This window comes from Brachycentrus maculatus, unplaced genomic scaffold (assembly GCF_059751285.1).
Source record: "Brachycentrus maculatus isolate JH-2025_06_01 unplaced genomic scaffold, ASM5975128v1 h1tg000122l, whole genome shotgun sequence".
In the NCBI taxonomy this organism is placed as follows: Eukaryota; Metazoa; Arthropoda; class Insecta; order Trichoptera; family Brachycentridae; genus Brachycentrus; species Brachycentrus maculatus.
This window is the reverse complement of record NW_028280875.1, coordinates 2,240,001-2,258,303: the sequence shown is the minus strand read 5'-3', so window position 1 is coordinate 2,258,303 and position 18,303 is coordinate 2,240,001. Positions and strand designations below refer to the sequence as shown.

General features: G+C 32.1%; 1 pseudogene; it reads left to right on the top strand.

Moving 5' to 3' along the window:
* The first annotated feature begins 1,092 nt into the window (after nucleotides 1-1,092).
* Nucleotides 1,093-11,359, top strand: LOC148309524 (ubiquitin-conjugating enzyme E2 L5 pseudogene; annotated as a pseudogene).
* The last annotated feature ends 6,944 nt before the right edge of the window (nucleotides 11,360-18,303 follow it).

Sequence of the window (18,303 nt, the reverse complement as noted above, 5' to 3'; positions counted from 1 at the left end):
AAATGCTTATGACAGTACTTTATACCAGCCCATGGTAACAACGTCCAGGAGGCATTGACACTAAAACAATGGATTTTTGTGACAAGTAGCGGAGCAATGACCAGACGTTGAATTTATTTGCTTACGCAATAGCTTTTTAATATAGAATGGCGTCAAATGTAGAAATTAATACTTTTGCCAAATAAAATTATTTATTTCAAAATAACATAAAACTTATAATATGATATATTATTTCGAGAAATAAAAACACTTTGCGTTCTGATCCACTCACATGTGAGTGGATCAGAACACAAAGTATTTTTATTTCTCGAAATAATATATCAATATGATCCACAAAGTTGATGCTTTCAATATTCAAAACATTATAATGACTTTAAATTGATTTCGTTCAATTTTACAAAAGTAAATAAAAGGTTGTACAGTATCGAACAGATTAATTGAAACAAATTTATTAGTAGTTGTTTATTCGTATAAAAAAAATGTAAAAATCTTTTGTTTTTTAGTTATTTCACATATCAATATTTAATGTGATTTCATTTTTCGGCGAGGCTTTAGTCTTTGTCACACAACTCAAAATTTTGGACTTTTGGACTTTTGTAAGTCCTTTTTTTCCAACCTGTTTCAACAAGAACCTTGCCTTCTTCAGATATGGATAAGTTCCATCCCTGAAGTTGTCAAGGCGCTTGTCGAAATCGGTTGAAATAAAGTACCAAAAATAAAAGAGGTTTAAAACAGGGTTTGCGTTTTATTTCATAAAGTTTATAATATGTCAATTTTATGTGTCAACATTTAGGATGACATTCCATACAACAAGGTAGCATTCCATCCCTTAAGATGGCAAGGTGCGTAGCAAAAATAAAACTGGATTAAAACAGGGTTTGATTTCATAAAGTTTATAATATATGAATTTATTTATCAACTTTTAGGATAACATTCCTTACAACAAGGGAGCATAAGTTCCATCCCTGAAAATATCAAGGCGCTTGTCGAAATCGGTTGGGATAAAGCACCAAATATAAAAGTGGTTTAAAACAGGGTTTGCGTTTTATTTCATAATGTTTCTAATATATCAATTTATTTGTCAACTTTCAGGATAACATTCCTTACAACAAGGGAGCATTCCGCGTTCAGATCAACTTCCCCGCCGAGTATCCCTTCGAACCCCCCACCATCGCCTTCCAGACCAAGATCTACCACCCGAACATCGACGAGGAGGGCAAAGTGTGCATTCCCCTCATATTGCCGGAGAACTGGAAGCCGGCCACCACCACGGAACATAGTAACTCTCACTCCTTATTAATACAACTGTCATATTTATTATACCGTAAACGTACCCCGGCGCAATAGTACATCGACAACAGCACAGTAATACAAGTTTGTCGGAAAAAAATAAAATATAAACAATAAACCAAGTCAAACGTAAATTTAAAATAGATAGATAATACCACTATGTGACTGCCGAGTCAATCAATAAAATTATTTTGTGCATTGATTAGTATATAATTACTAATTATTTTTTGACATCTCATCAAAGATGAAGAAGAATATGGAAGTCTGGGCATTTACGGGGCTGACGACCGTCATCGGCTGGTTTAAGTGATCACTTTACACACGTGTAACATTCACCAATTCTACCCATTATTGACAACCACACTACTCAAATTCTTGGAAGTTCTTTATATATGAACCAATTTAGAAACCTTGTTCTTGAATCACTAGAACTTCACTAGAGACATCTATTGGTGAGATGTAAAGAAGCTTTTTACTAAGCAGAAACTCTTATATTAGTATGTGAGGTCCAAATCCTGGATTATAATCACACACATGAGAAACGCCAGAAAATACCATTTTCATTTTTATTATTTAAGCTTATAATTTGACCAGATAATTTATTTACAACATTTTGAGTGTGTCCAAATACTTGTTCACAAAATCTATTGAAGTTCTAGTGATTCAAGAACAAGGTTTCTAAATTGGTTCATATATAAAGAACTTCCAAGAATTTGAGTAGTGTGGTTGTCAATAATGGGTAGAATTGGTGAATGTTACACGTGTGTAAAGTGATCACTTAAACCAGCCGATGACGATCGTCAGCCCCGTAAATGCCCAGACTTCCATATTCTTCTTCATCTTTGATGAGATGTCAAAAAATAATATGAAAATAACTCCTGTAATTGGAGATAATCCAGATTTTGTGAACAAGTATTTGGACACACTCAAAATGTTGTATATAATTACTAACATTGCAGTACAACGACTAAAGTATATATGTAGTTCTCAGTACATACATACTTATTAAACATACATAATATTCAAAATACGCCATCTCTAACGTGTACATGCATTCCCTAACAATCAATGGATTGATCATAAATTACAGACAATCAATTGTTTACTGTCAACAGGGCAAATGACAACCTCGTACTAAAATTACTCCATACATATATAACAACACAACAGATATTGATATATTGATAATACACACTACACACTCAAAGCTTCTCCAAATACTATGTAGAAAATATTTTATTTATTGTTTCGGCATTAACTTTGTGGTAAGACATGTTACAATGATTAAAGAAAACACTTCGTTTTTTACCACATGAGTTTTATTATAGACTACATGTTTCAGAAGTTAAACTTCCATCATTCAGGTCTGTATAGTAACTGTATTTTTTATTTTATATTTTAGTTATTATACAGACCTGAATGATGGAAGTTTAACATCTGAAACATGTAGTCTATAATAAAACTCAAGTGGTAAAAAACGAAGTGTTTTCTGTAATCATTCTAGAAAATATTAATTTAAATTTCATTTGCAATAAACCACTATTTCTTTACAACCTATTGCAACACGTGTTTCTACGTTTTCCGCACCATTTTTATGTGTAGACACGTGTAAAATTTTAAGTATAAGTGGTTTTTAATTGAAATTTAAATTAAAAATAGATAAATATTATCGTAAAGTGTCTGCAGAATCAATTTATGAAATTACCAAAACTTGTGTCCGGTCCATCATGACGTATGGAATCGAAAGTAGAGCAGACACCGCTGCCACAAAAAACGCGCTTAGAGTGTCAGAAATCAAGACTCTGAGAAGCATAACAGGCAAGAGTCTTCAAGATAGAATCAGAAATAGATTTATATTATCCACTGACACTTCGTGATGGAATTGCATTTTTAATTTATTATTAGATTAAAACCAATATTTTTAGCTTTTCCACTTTTTTATTTGACCAGCGACCGGGTTTCGTCGTTACCGACATGTCTGATGATGTCGGTAACGTCTGATGATGTCAGTCTGATGACCAGTCTGATGATGTCGGTAACGACGAAACCCGGTCGCTGGTCAAATAAAAAAGTGGAAAAGCTAAAAATATTGGTTTTAATCTAATAATAAATTAAGAATCAGAAATGCCAGGATCAGGGATATATGCGAGATCGAAGATGTCGTTAGGTGGGGAAGGCAACGACGGAGACAATGGTATGCGCATGTGAGGAGAATGGAACCATCCAGACTCCCCCACACCGCACTGTACGGCCAACCCCATGGTAGACGACTCCCGGGCAGACCACCAAAGAGATGGGTCGATAGCTGGGAATCGACGTCGCAGGAGGCTAATCCCTCTTAAAAACAGGCCGCAAGGTCTATAATAATAAGAAGAAGAAGACCAAAATTTACTTTCAGAATTTAAAAAAATAAAATGAAGGCTCATATTAAGATCTAGAAAACCAAGTTTTGTAGTTGTGAACAAAAAAATAAGTTTCATAAAAAATTTGTATAATTATATTTTCAGCAATCGGTAACCTAGCATGTTAAATAATTCGGAAATAATCGTACATACATTTCATGAAGGTTTCTTCTATCAAAGAACTTAGAATAGAAAAACATACTAATTTGTCTTTGCAAACAATTTTTGCCTCTTCCACATTCATGCATCTCATACGTATCCGCCAAATAATCCGACTCCTAACCTAACCACTGTCAAGCATTTGAAATACTTGATCATGCCAAGTTTTTCTCGATGTTCCTCTGCTTTCATTCCCAATCACATCGCCTCACAAATTTGTTGTACTTTTTTTACTATACATATAATAATCCTGCCAATGTTGCTAAAAATATAATGTAGGTATACTGGCTAAACACGTTAAATCTAAAATCCCTGTTTGAACAATCCTTGTTATTTAAACCTTTTAATAATAATAAATAATAAAACCCTTATCCGTACCCCAATGGTGCATAGGGCACTGCTTCATATGAACACAGTGTTATCTTGATCGTTTACACACGAAGGAAAGGTGATCAGCCCTCCGCTTCAGGTACCAGTCGAGGGTAATATTGAATAAATATTACAGTGAAAAAATCACTTATATTTATTTGACCCCCCCTGGGAATCGAACCCGGGACCTCCAGAACGGTAGCCGAGCGTGCTGACCATTACACTACCTTTTAAACTTAAAATAAAACAACTTTGTTTTTACCACTTTTTTAAACATTCAAGAAATTAACGGTTTTAGCCTGAATAAAATATCCGATATTAAACTTAAAGTTGAATTTTCTTTTAAAACCATGACATTTCAAACTACTTTGTGTATTTTGCCAGTTTAAAGAACGTTAAAAACTTTATAATATGCATCATTAAGTCAAAATTGCATATTTTCGAGTTAACGCTTTTTGCCAGTACAACCACGATATGTAAGTATTCTGTTCAAAAAGTTTAAAAACAAAAATATAGAAATATAATATATATTTCAATTAAAAATTAAGTTTATTTTCATGTAACCATTTCCATTACACGGTAAATTATGAAATAGGCTACAGATAGCATGTTGGGACACGATTCGTCTTGTCGAGGATCGGAACCAGGGCTGGCTGCGGGCATTACCGCCGGAAGGGCAGACTTACCCTGCTCCGCCCCTGCGCTAGGGGAGGCCTACCTCGCCCACACTGTACACTGTACACTGGAACTAGATAACTCGCTTGACCGGTATCTAGTCCAATGTACATAGCATTAATTGTTGATGTACCTGAATCACATAATCATATTTTTAATTTTTAATGAGTGAATGATCAAGAGTTAATTTTATGAAAATTGTAAAATGTTTATATTTTTAATTTTTCTCACTTTTTTAAGTGTATATTAGGTAAGTTATAATAAAACCCTTATCCGCATCCCAATGGTACATAGGGCACTGCTTCATATGAACGCAGTGTTATCTTGATCGTTTACACATGAAGGAAAGGTGATCAGCCCTCCGCTTCAGGTACCAGTCCAGGGTAATATTGAATAAATATTACAGTGAAAAAATCACTTATATTTATTTGACCCCCCCTGGGAATCGAACCTGGGACCTCCAGAACGGTAGCCGAGCGTGCTGACCATTACACTACGGAGGCGGACATATAGGTTAAAATCGTTTAAAACAATAAAAAATGTATTCAAAAAGAACTCCACCGACAAGACACACAAGGTGGCTTGGTGAGTCTCTGGAAAAAAAATATTTTAAATATGTTTAAAATTGTGATTCAAATAAACGTACACAATTTATGTAAATAAATTCACTAAAAAATTTTCATAAAAAAATTACTCGGTAAATACCACTTCATTTTAAAATATATTATGACACCTGTTTCTATGCATTCAGCATCATTAAAAACCATCTTAATTTCGCCTCATAAATTGTTTTAACGTTCATTCTTCACTCGTCCATTCCACGTGTCCAAACCACCTCAACACACCTTACTTAATTTTTATCGATCACCATTTGAACATTCATCATACATTATTTATTCAATATGACCCTGGACTAGTACCTCAAGCGGAAGTCTAATCACCTTTCCCTCGTGTATTTAACGATCAAGATAACACTGCTTCAATACGATTCAGTGCCCTATGCACCATTGGGTTAGGATAAGGGTTAGAAAAATGAAATATAACTCAATAAGTGGTATTATACAAAATTCGTTATAATAAAATAACAAGTAATTTGAATTTTATTTGACCAGCTTCCGGGTTTCATCGTAACCGACATCATCAGACTGGTGTGAGGCTAGACAAAATTCTATGTTATATACACAATAAGGCTGGCGTAGGACACCATGATTTTATATATTATAATTTTTCTAACAAAACGAATTTAAATTTAATGAGTTTAGGTATAATATTAAAATAATAATTAGTAAGTTATGGTAAAGGTTTTAAGCATGATTCAATATTTATAATTATTTGACCCCTTCCCCCTGGAAATCGAGCTCAGGACCTCCAGAACGGTAGCCGAGTGTGCTGACCATTACTCTACGGAGGCGGACATATTAATATATTATCTGGCAAATCCAAATATGTATCCTTCCGCACCAGGTACCAGTCCAGGGTAGTAAATATTTTGACATATTATTTTTGACATCTCATCAAGATATCTCATCATCTTGTCAAGATGAAGACGAATATGGAAATCTGAGCATTTAATATGAAAAATAATTCTTGTAATTGGAGATAATCCAGATTTGTGAACAAGTATTTGGACACACTCAAAATGTTGTAAGTATTTGGACACACTCAAAACTTAAAAAAATAAACAATGTTCAAACACCAGAAGTTAGAATCTTCCAAAGCTTATTTAAGATTTTTAATCAGTTTTTTTTATGAGTTAGGAACCTTTTATCTGGGGAATGTGAACTGAATCTTTACCCTTTGTGCCACGGGCTATTGTATTAGAAGAATTGACCAGACCTGCCCTGAATTCCGAATGGGTTGGTCACCTTGTTCCGTAGACTTCATTTCGTGTTCGGAATACTTACCGCTTAAGCTTTGGACTCATATTGATTTGAGTTTATTGAAATAAGGGTGCGAAAATAACCCTTTCGGAATCCTATATAACTAATTACAAATATTTTTATCGTAGTCGTATAGGAGAAAGTGACCAATTAACAAAACGTAAAATGTTCGCGAAGGCCATTTAAGTCACTTTTGCTTAGCAAGAAAATAAACACCAATGCAGTAAGTCATTTTTAACAAGTCAATATATTATACTTCTAAGTTTAAAATCTTTGGGATTTTTCAAGGCAATATTAAGCTAGTAAGATGTCAAATATTCAATGATCAGGTTTTTGTAAAAAATGCACTTGGTCACTTTCTCCTGTATGACTAAGATATTAAAAGCCTATTAATACTTAATTTTTCCTTAATTGATTCGGTAGTAGTTTTAGGTACCAGTCAAGGGTAATATTGAATAAATATTGCAGTGAAAAAATCACTTTTGATCCCCCTGGGAATCGAACCTGGGACCTCCAGAACGGTAACTGAGCGTGCAGACCATTACACGACAGAGGCAGACTCCACTAGTGGTATTTAACGAGAATAATTTTAATTTTAAAAATATGTGTTTACAACAAATTTACTCACAGCAAAAGCAGTTTATGGTAATAACGTACAAAGTACGCATTCGCTCCGTGGAAAATCACTTAAAATTTTCATTGGATTCGTTTACGATGTCTCAATACATTTGTCACCAAACGCTCAGACGTAAGAGGCTGATTTCTATTAAATTTTATTTAAGCGTTGCTAAGGGTTCCTTAAGAAGTTCCTTAGCTTTCCACTCACGCACGCTTCGCCCCCTCGGGCTAGTCTTGAAAAAGTTCCACTTTTTTCACCCTCGAAGTTTTCCCAGGTTGAAAAATCCAGAGGGACGGTTTTTAAAACGAAGCTACAATGATTTCATTAATTGATTCGGCAGTCACTTTATGGTAATATCAACATCAACAAAAACTAACTTACCATCACGCCGCTTCTCCACAGGGGTAGGCAGAGAGGATAAAACGCTTCAATAATCTGTCTTTCCAAACAATCTTCGCCACTTCCTCTTTGATGCATCTCCTCAATACATATCCGCCAACTATTCTAACTCCTGACCTCAACCACTGAGAAGTATGTAAAACTTTTGATCACGCCAAGTTTTTCTTTATACTTAACAAAAATAAATAAACATATAGAATACTTGAATAAATATTATGTTCTTCAAATAAATGAAAACACATTAAATAAATACTTTAATCAATATTTGAAGCACTTTCTTAAGATTTTTCGAATTTCGTAACATACAAAATATCTCTGTTGAAAATACTTCATGATCACTAGAAAATCACTATACATATGTCTTAATATAACTGCTTTTTGCAACTTTTTTCTGCTTTTTTCACTCATTCGTTCCACATGCCTAAACACGCCATTCTTAAATTTATCGATAATCCTTTTCTCATTCTTGCCTTTAATCACCACTCAAACATTTTTCATACGTCGTTTTGCCACACATGCGTCTAAGATATCCAGTTTCTAATTTATCCTTCTTTTGCCAACTTTATGGTTTGTTTGGATAGATTCCATTTTGAATTAAAATTTTATTTGGAGGATACCACTTTTTATTAAAATCTATTTCTAGCCTGTTTATAACTGTCACAGATTACATCTAAATAAAAAAAAATCTGCCAAGTAAAGCCTTTTTTTAAGCCAACCAAAGATTGTTCCAGTAAACTCACACATTAAGCCTCATGAGATTTATAATAAATGTAGGAGTTCCAAAATTTTGAAACGTTCGGTTGTGGTTGGGTGAATGGTGCACGTGTAAAAAGTGATCACTTAACCGGTCTATGACAGGTCATAAGTCCCGTGAATACCCAGAGTTCCATATTCTTCTTCATCTTCATCGAGATGTAAAAATGTTTTAACATTTTTTTATGTAGGTATATATTATCTCGTATTGATAGTTCAAATTTATAAACCGGACCACAGTCAAACCTTTTCTTTAAAATCTATTTTTTCTTCAGTGCTCACTTGGTTCGAGCGGTCCTCCAACTATTCTATGAATATAAAACGCGTGATTTCAAACTGAAAATTCACATTTCATCTGTGGTCTTTCATTCTTATGAATGCCAGAATTACATTTTATATTTACATCTTCAAAAAAAAAAAAATTGTACGTATGCTCGTGTTTATATACATACTTATTTATACTTTTATTTACAGTATACAAATTTTTTTTTTCTAAACTTATTTTCGTATTTTCAATACCCTCTAAAAAATGTTTTGGGGGTGTTTCTCGTATTATGGACCAGGGCTGCTTCTTTCAGTGACTGAGATGATGAATAGCTAGAAGTATCACCCAATTCTACTGGAAAAAATACTAGTAGAGATACAAAAATGAAGGTCAAATAGTAATGGAACATTTATGCAGGATTCAACCCCCCGCCACAAATCCTAAAAAAATGATATTTTTCACACAAAAACAATGAATTATGTTGGACTGGTCAAGAATTTTGCCAGACATAAACCTAATTAAAAATCTATCGGCTATCCAAAATTGATTGCATTACGTTGAAAAACCTCATTTTGTTCATAATTCAGGTATGGTTTCGAGACAAATAAAAAGACATCCAAGTGCCAATACCTTATATAATAGATACCGTAAAGAGTAAAATCTTTGATTGAGCCCAAATGAGATCAGATTTACAACATTTTGAGTGTGTCCAAATACTTGTTCACAAAATCTGGATTATCTCCAATTACAGGAGTTATTTTCATATTATTTTTGACATCTTATCAAAGATGAAGAGAAATATGGAAGTCTGGGCATTTACGGGGCTGACGACCGTCATAGGCTGGTTTAAGTGATCACTTTACACACGTGTAACATTCACTAATTCTACCCATTATTGACAACCACACTACTCAAATTCTTGGAAGTTCTGTATATATGAACCAATTTAGAAACCTTGTTCTTGAATCACTAGAACTTCACTAGAGACATCTATTGGTGAGATGTAAAGAAGCTTTTTACTAAGCAGAAACTCTTATATTAGTATGTGAGATCCGAATCCTGGATTATAATCACACACATGAGAAACGCCAGAAAATACCATTTTCATTTTTATTATTAAGCTTATAATTTGACCAGATAATTTATTTACAACATTTTGAGTGTGTCCAAATACTTGTTCACAAAATCTGGATTATCTCCAATTACAGGAGTTATTTTCATATTATTTTTTGACATCTCATCAAAGATGAATGTCTTAAAATGTAAGTAAAATCTTTGATTAAGCCCAAATGAGATAAGATTAATTTTTAATTTGTGATAAAACTAAAAAAAAGATTTAACAAAACTTTTTAGGAAAATTCAACAAAAAAGGTTTGTTTCAATTAATCTGTTCGATATTGTATATATACATATAAAAATCGACTGATAGTTCACAATTGTCTTACAAGTATACATGTAATACGTACGCTAAATTCACAAAGCTATTCTGTCGCCAAGGAAGCAATAGGTTACATCTCAATCTATGCAAAGCACTTTGACAAAAAACGCTAAGTGGAGCAGTAAAATTGTCGAGTTGTGTAATAAATACGTTTGCTGTTTCAACACAACCGCGGTTAAGTAGGCCGCAGTTCCGGTCGGGGGAGGAAACGGAAGCGGAAATACAGGGTGGCCTAAGGCTGTGGTTAAAGCTCTCTGATGTATGTGTTTGATTTCACAAACCCCCACAATATGGGTGACATTATCAAGCTTCACCTCTGTTTAAATACTTTAATCTCAATTCAATTATATTTCTGTGAATATGACGCGTAGGAATATGGAATTAATGTTTTTTTTTATTATAATTCAAATTAAAGAATGATCGGCGGGTGTGTATGAGGAGATGCATTAATGTAGACGAGGTGAAAAATGTTAGCAAAGACAGAGTGGTGTGGCGTTCTATTCTCTCTGCCTACCCCTGCGAGATAATAATAGTTAGTTAGTTAGTTAGTTTAATTGAATTTTTACTTTTAAAATAAATTTTACCTTACATACGTACATTGGTATGTCTACACGCCAGTAGTATAGGGATACAAGTCAAATATCCTTTTTTATTATTAATATCCTTAATTTTTACTTCTTAAATTCCCCTTTTTCTTCAAATCTATGGTGCAATTGTTTTCAATGCACTCTGTATCATATTCAATCATTTGTGTATATTTTTAAACATAATATGAAATTTAAACATAATATTCAAACCTTGTAATATGATATTTACCTCGACCTGGCTCTGATGTATTCAAAAAATGGTTTTTGATACCACGATTTCACACCCTAGTCACAAAAATACCTTAAATAATAAAATAATGACAAAATCACCCTCGGCAGCAGGATTCGTACCCTAAATACCAGGTCTTGAGGTTCTCTTTCAGCGGAGGGTGAGAACAGGATTGTACTTTATAAAGGGCTGTGTTTAGACCTATTTGGCGGTTTATTGTTAATTCTTCCTGGCTACAACCGCCTTAAATCACAGCCTCTGGCGCAGAGGCGTAGTGGAAAAATGATATTGTAGTGGAAAAATGATAATGATATTGTAATGATAATGATAATGATATTGAAAAATGATAATAATGATAATTATGAAAATAATGATAATAATGACATTAATGATAATAAAAAATGATAATAATGATATTCCAGTAATATTATATCAAAGATTTTTTAAAATGCTTAAATTTTACTCAAGGTAGGTTAATATTATTTAAGTAAAATGTAAAATATTTTTTTTACTAAAATAAGAGTTTCTGCTTAATAAAAAGCTTCTTTACATCTCACCAATAGATGTGTCTAGTGAAGTTCTAGTGATTCAAGAACAAAGTATCTAAATTGGTTCATATATATATATATATAGAGCTTGAATAGTGTGGTTGTCAATAATGGGTAGAATTGGTGAATGTTACACGTGTGTAAAGTGATAACTTAAACCAGCCTATGACGGTGGTCAGCCCCGTAATTGCCCAGACTTCCATATTCTTCTTCATCTTTGATGAGATGTCAAAAAAAAATCTCACTCTTTGTTAGTTTGTGTCGATAAGGCGAATAAAAAATACAAGATTTTGGAAGCTTTTTAAAAAATCACAATTGAAAGGATAAAAAAATTATCTCCTTCACTGGCATCCTTAATTCCTGCGTCTTTCTTTTCTCCGTACAAGACTTGGCTTTCCTTTATAATACTCTCCTTCCATCTGTACCTCTGAGAAAGGATCTCCTATCTGCGCCTACGTTCGGGGCAATGAATTGGAGTTACTGCTTCCATACCATTGTTTTCTTTTATTAAGGGTAGGAATTAAAAACAATGCGGCGAGATAAGAAGGGGTGGTTTATCGTACGAAAGAACGTTTTCTGGTGATGAATTCCACACCACCATTGTGGGATACGTTTTAACATTTTTTGCGTTATAAATTTAATTAACTCCCCAGTTTCTACTGTAGCCATTGTGATTTTTCTACCTCTGTTTTATTAATTTTTTATTCCAAATCTTGGGATGCTGTATACAATCCTCTCAGATTCATATGTGGCTTACAAATATATGCTGCATACAAATACATGCATACAAGTATTACTCTCACATAACATTATATTTTTTTATAAGAATCATTAAGATGTGAATTAATTTTTAAATCAAACACAGATTTTTTGAGTCTGGGTTGTATTTTATTAATAAAAAAAATTAAGAACATAAAAATGAATATTGTTTCGCCCAGTTATGGCATTTTCCAACGACTGTGAAAATTAAATGGACTGACGGTCCTTAAAGGTACTTAAGTGATAGTTTTAACGTGTGCAAATTATTACTGCACATGTTATAGCTACATAAGTTCCGTCAGTCCATTTAGTCTTCGCATTCGTTTAAAAATGCCATAACTATGCGAAACAATTGTCACAATTTTAATTTTTATTGTTTTTTTTAAATAAAATTAAACTTATTTCTTGACATCCCATCAAAAACGAAGAAGAATTTGGAAGTCTGGGCATTTACGGGGCTGACGACCGTCATGATCACTTTACACATGTGTTACATTCACCAATTCTACCCATTATTCAATCATTATACAAATTCTATATTATTAAAATTATATATATATATATATATATATATATATATATATATATATATATATATATATGTATATATATATATATATATATATATATATATATTGGGTTGATGCAAAAGTTTTGACCGTTTTTTACATACAATTTTTTTCAAATTTTTTTTTGTATGTATTATTTATTTAATAAATTATTTAATTTCCATCAGTTCTTATAACCTTCTCCCATCTCTCTATCAACTTATTAATACCAGTAGTAAAAAAATCCGTGGATTTTGATGCGAAAAATGAAGTAAGGGATGTTTTAACCTGCTCTATTGTATAATTTTTTTCATCATTTAATTTTTTTTGCAGTGATCGGAATAAATAAAAATCAGAAAGAACAAGATCTGGAGAATACGGTGGATGCTTGATAACATCCCAATTTAACTCATTTAGCTTGTGTTGGGTCATCATAGCCACATGTGGTCGCGCGTTGTCGTGATGAAACACTACCCCTTTTCTGTTTACCAATTCTGGTCTATCCTTTTGAAGGTCCATGTTCAATTTGGATAATTGTTGACAATATTGTTCTGCTTAACTTGTCTGATCATGTTCTAAGAGTTCAAAATACACAATACCCTTATTATCCCACCAAACACAAAGTATAACTTTTTTTTATGGATTTCGGCCTTCGAAGTTGTAAATGGGGCTTGTCCAGGTATAGCCCAATGTCTTTTTCTTGTCACGTTGTTGTACACGACCCGTTTCTCATGTCCCGTCACCAAACGATGCAAAAAAGGTTCATGTTTTTGTCTCGCACTCAAAGCAACGCACGTTGAAACACGATCCAATAAATTGGCAGCTGACAATTGATGAGGTATCCAAACGTCGTACCGCGAAACCATTTCCATACGCTTCAAATGTCTTAATACGATTGTTTGGTTGACTCCCATCATTGACACCATCTCCCTGATGATTAGACGTGGATTGGTGTCAATTATGACTTTTAACTTGTAGTCATCAGACTTCAATAGCCGCCCGGTACGTGGTTTATCAATGAGTGAAAAATCTCCAGATAGGAATTTTGTAAACCATCTTCGTACCTGTCGAACTTTGATGACATCTGCTCCATAAACTTCACAAATGTTTTTGGTTGCCACACTCGCGGTATTGTCTTTACGGAATTCATAAAGTAAACAATGACGTAAATGAACTTTATCGAGCGACATTTTGAAAAAATACAAGGGGTCATTACTGTACTCTGGCTAGGCCAAAACTGAATAGAAAGTAGAGGAAAAGCATCCTTTATACAATGGAATCATAAAAAAGAAGATACTATTTATAATTTATGAAAAAAAAAAATTTTACCTGGGATCATAAAAAACGGTCATTACTTTTGCATCAACCCAATATATATATATATATATATATATATATATATATATATATATATATATATATATATATATATATATATATATATATATATATATATATATATATATATATATATATGTATATAAAATTTGTTTATTATGTGGTTGCGAGTTTGGTTTGGTGTTAGTACATTAAATGTATTGTATTTCCGCCTCCATGGTACTATTCATAATTTATGAAAAAAACTATTCCAAGATACTATTCATAATTTATGAAAAAAAAATTTTTTTACCTGGGATCATAAAAAACGGTCATTACTTTTGCATCAACCCAATATATATATATATATATATATATATATATATATATATATATATATATATATATATATATATATATATATATATATATATATATATATATATATATATATATATATATATATATATATATATATATTTATATATATAAATATATATATATATATGTATATATATATATATATATATATATATGTATATATATATATATATATATATATATATATATATATATATATATATATATATATATATATATATATATATATATATATATATATATATATACTCTAGAGACATCTATAAGTGAGATAAAACAAAGCTTTTTACTGAGCAGAAACTGTTTTATGAAAAACGTGTTACAAATATTTCATTTCAAATTACAATGTCCTGAAAGTATTGAGCAAAAAAGGTTGTCGAGATCTTTTTATCGTGCCGAATTTTAAATAAATTCAAAGAGAAAAATTATCAACTACACTTCATTTCTTCACAGATCCTGTTTGACATCCTGGGGTGAGCATTCATCCAACTTCCTGTGGTGACATAATTAGGGGAGGAGGGGATGTTTTCAGGTATGCCTGATTCCATTAAAATACATTCAGACAGTGAAACATGGCAGATTTTTTTGTTCATCCTGTAAAATTCGTACAAAGTTTCGAGTTCATATCTTTGGCTCATTATATGTATTTATTGAACGGCTAATGTCTTTAACATAATACATATATACAGTATCTAATATAAAAATACACCAATGAATACACTAATAGAGAAACAAAAAATCTAAAAATATAAAATAATAATAAAATAACAAATATCCTAGACTCGTTTTTTTTCATTCTTCTTTTTCCAGTCTTATTTGCATCTTATGCACTTCACTTTCAAATGTTTAGTAAAAAATTAACATTTTTAAAGTTGATCAGAATAAGTTTTTCAATCTACCCTCATCTCCACCCAATGGTGCATGGGGCACTATATCAAATTGATAGTATTTTAACTTTTAAATTATTTTTTGTAATCTCAACACTAAGATGAAATAGAATTGGGACGTCTGGGCATTTACGGGGCTTACGACCATCATAGGCTGGTTTAAGTGATTCTTTTACATACGTGTAACATTTACCAATTTTATCCATGATTGACAACCACACTACTCAAATTCTTAGAAATTCTCTGTATAAATTGTTTTAAATTCAAAACATTCTGCTTTGATTGACTGGAATTTCGCTATTTGACTTCATTATCGTAGTCATACAAGAGAAAGTGACCAAGTGCATTTTTTACAAAAACGTGACCATTGACTATTTGATATCTTACTAGCTTAATGTTGCCCTGAAAAAATCCTAAAGGATTGAATTATATTATATTGACTTGTTAAAAATGACTAACTGCATTGATGTTTATTTTCTTCCCAAGCAAAAGTGACTTAAATGGCCCTCTTGAACATTTTACGTTATGTTAGTTGGTCTCTTTCTCCTGTACGACTACGATATTCAAATTCATCTATGTTGAGTTGTAAAAAAATAATATTAAAAATAACTCTTATTGGAGATAATCCCGATTTTTTAACAAATAGTTGGACGCACTGAAAATGTTGTAAATATTTTTTATTCAATTTCAATTTATTCAACAAAAAAATAATATATACATAACAAACAATATTCAAGGCGTTTATATTAAAAGTAAGAAAGAAGTCTTAAAGGTGTAGAAGAATCCCGCTTCGGAAAACTCCTTCGGACACATGGAACAGATCAATATCCAATGTGATATTGTTCAACATATCGGTAGCCTTTCCTACAGGCATAACCATCGGCAGGTTGGTCCTGTGTATAGGAATGTGAAACAATCTATATCGACGCTGTCTTATGTAACTATCGGGAACATACAGACCAATGTTCCGGATAATTTCAGGATTATCGATCATACCGCGCAACAATCGATAAAAATGCGTAATCGAATACACATTCCTTCTAGTCTCTAAACTATTGTAGCCAAGCATACCCTAGAGAAACTGGGTCGGGTAGAGCCAAGGATAATAGCCATTATTTATAAAATGTTATTAATGATAATATTAATAATATTTTATAAATAATAATAAAATAAAGAAATAAACAGTGGTTTTATTTTGTAATGACGATTAGAATTCCCAGCAAGTTTTGCGACTTTCTAAAAATTCCCCACCATTGTTGGTTGAAAGTAATTGATATTCAGAAGGCGATTTAATTGTTGGGTAGCGATTCTACCCAACTACCCAAGAACGAAGGTTCTACTTGAACTGCATCTACAATTGCACATTAGAATACACCCTTACTTACTTCCAACCCCCACAAATTTCAAGCCTTAGATTCAACGCTAAATTAGATACCTATTTAATAATAATAAAGTATTAATTATGTTTTATTTTTTGACATCTCATCAAAGATGAAGAAGAATATGGAAATCTGGGCATTTACGGGACTGAAGACCGTCATAGGCAGGTTAAGTGATCACTTTACACACGTGCAACATTCAACAATTCTACCCATTATTGACAACCACACTACTCAAATTCTTGGAAGTTCTATATATATGAACCTATTTTGAAACATTGTTCTTGAATCACTAGAACTTCACTAGAGACATCTATTGGTGAGATGATAATGTGATTAAATAATGATTGGTTCATATATGTATATAGAACTTCCAAAAATTTGAGAAGTGTTGCTGTCAATAATTGGTAGAATTAGTGAATGTTACACGTGTTTAAAGTGATCACTTAAACCAGCCTATGACTGTCGTCAGCCCCGTAAATGCCTAGACTTCCATATTCTTCTTCATCTTTGATGAGATGTCAAAAAATAATATGAAATAATGCTCATTAAACTACAAGTGTAAATTGCTGATATCATGGGTGGCAGAATGGTGAACATTACACAGGTGTTTATAGTGATCTCTTACGCCAGCCAAATTCCAGGTCATAAGCCCATGGTGACAGTAGAGATGGTACAGTCCCCGATGAACACAAATTATACCCTGTAAATGAAATCATTAAGATCCTCTTAATTTTCTGATTTCGATTTTTATTCTCTCTATTTCAATTTTTCGACCATTTTATTATTTTTAAATATTCATTTTAATTGTACAAATGTTATATAATGTAAAAGCCGTATAAACTTGAGAGGCTTGCACACTTTATCTCAGGTTTACAATTAACATAAATAAATAATTAACTAAACAAATGCATGTCATAAATTACATACAAAAATACATGTTTATAATAAAATTATATAAAATCCTTCCCTTAACAAAACTGATATGTTTTTATTATTATAAAATACTGTTGATATTAATTTATTCAATATAAACAAGTTTTAACAGATTTTTTAAACAATCATTATTTTCAACTCCTGCCTTGTCATGCATATAGCATAGAATTTTATCTAGCCCCCCACCAGTCTGAAGATGTCGGTGATAACGAAACCTGATCACTGGTCAAATAAAATGTTGTTTAATTATATAAATATTTGTATGCGTCGATTATTTTTGACGTACCTACGTTTACGTTTAATATAAAGATATTTAAAAAATCCAATTTCATTTTTTTCGCTTTTACTCATTCTTTTCCATCCCTTAAGTGTATTATCAAGAAAATTATAATAAAGTAATACATTTTGTGGTTTTTCTCTGTTGAAATTGACGTGCTTTTTAATGATATTTCAACTGCAGACAATGCCTTGGGGAGGTATGTA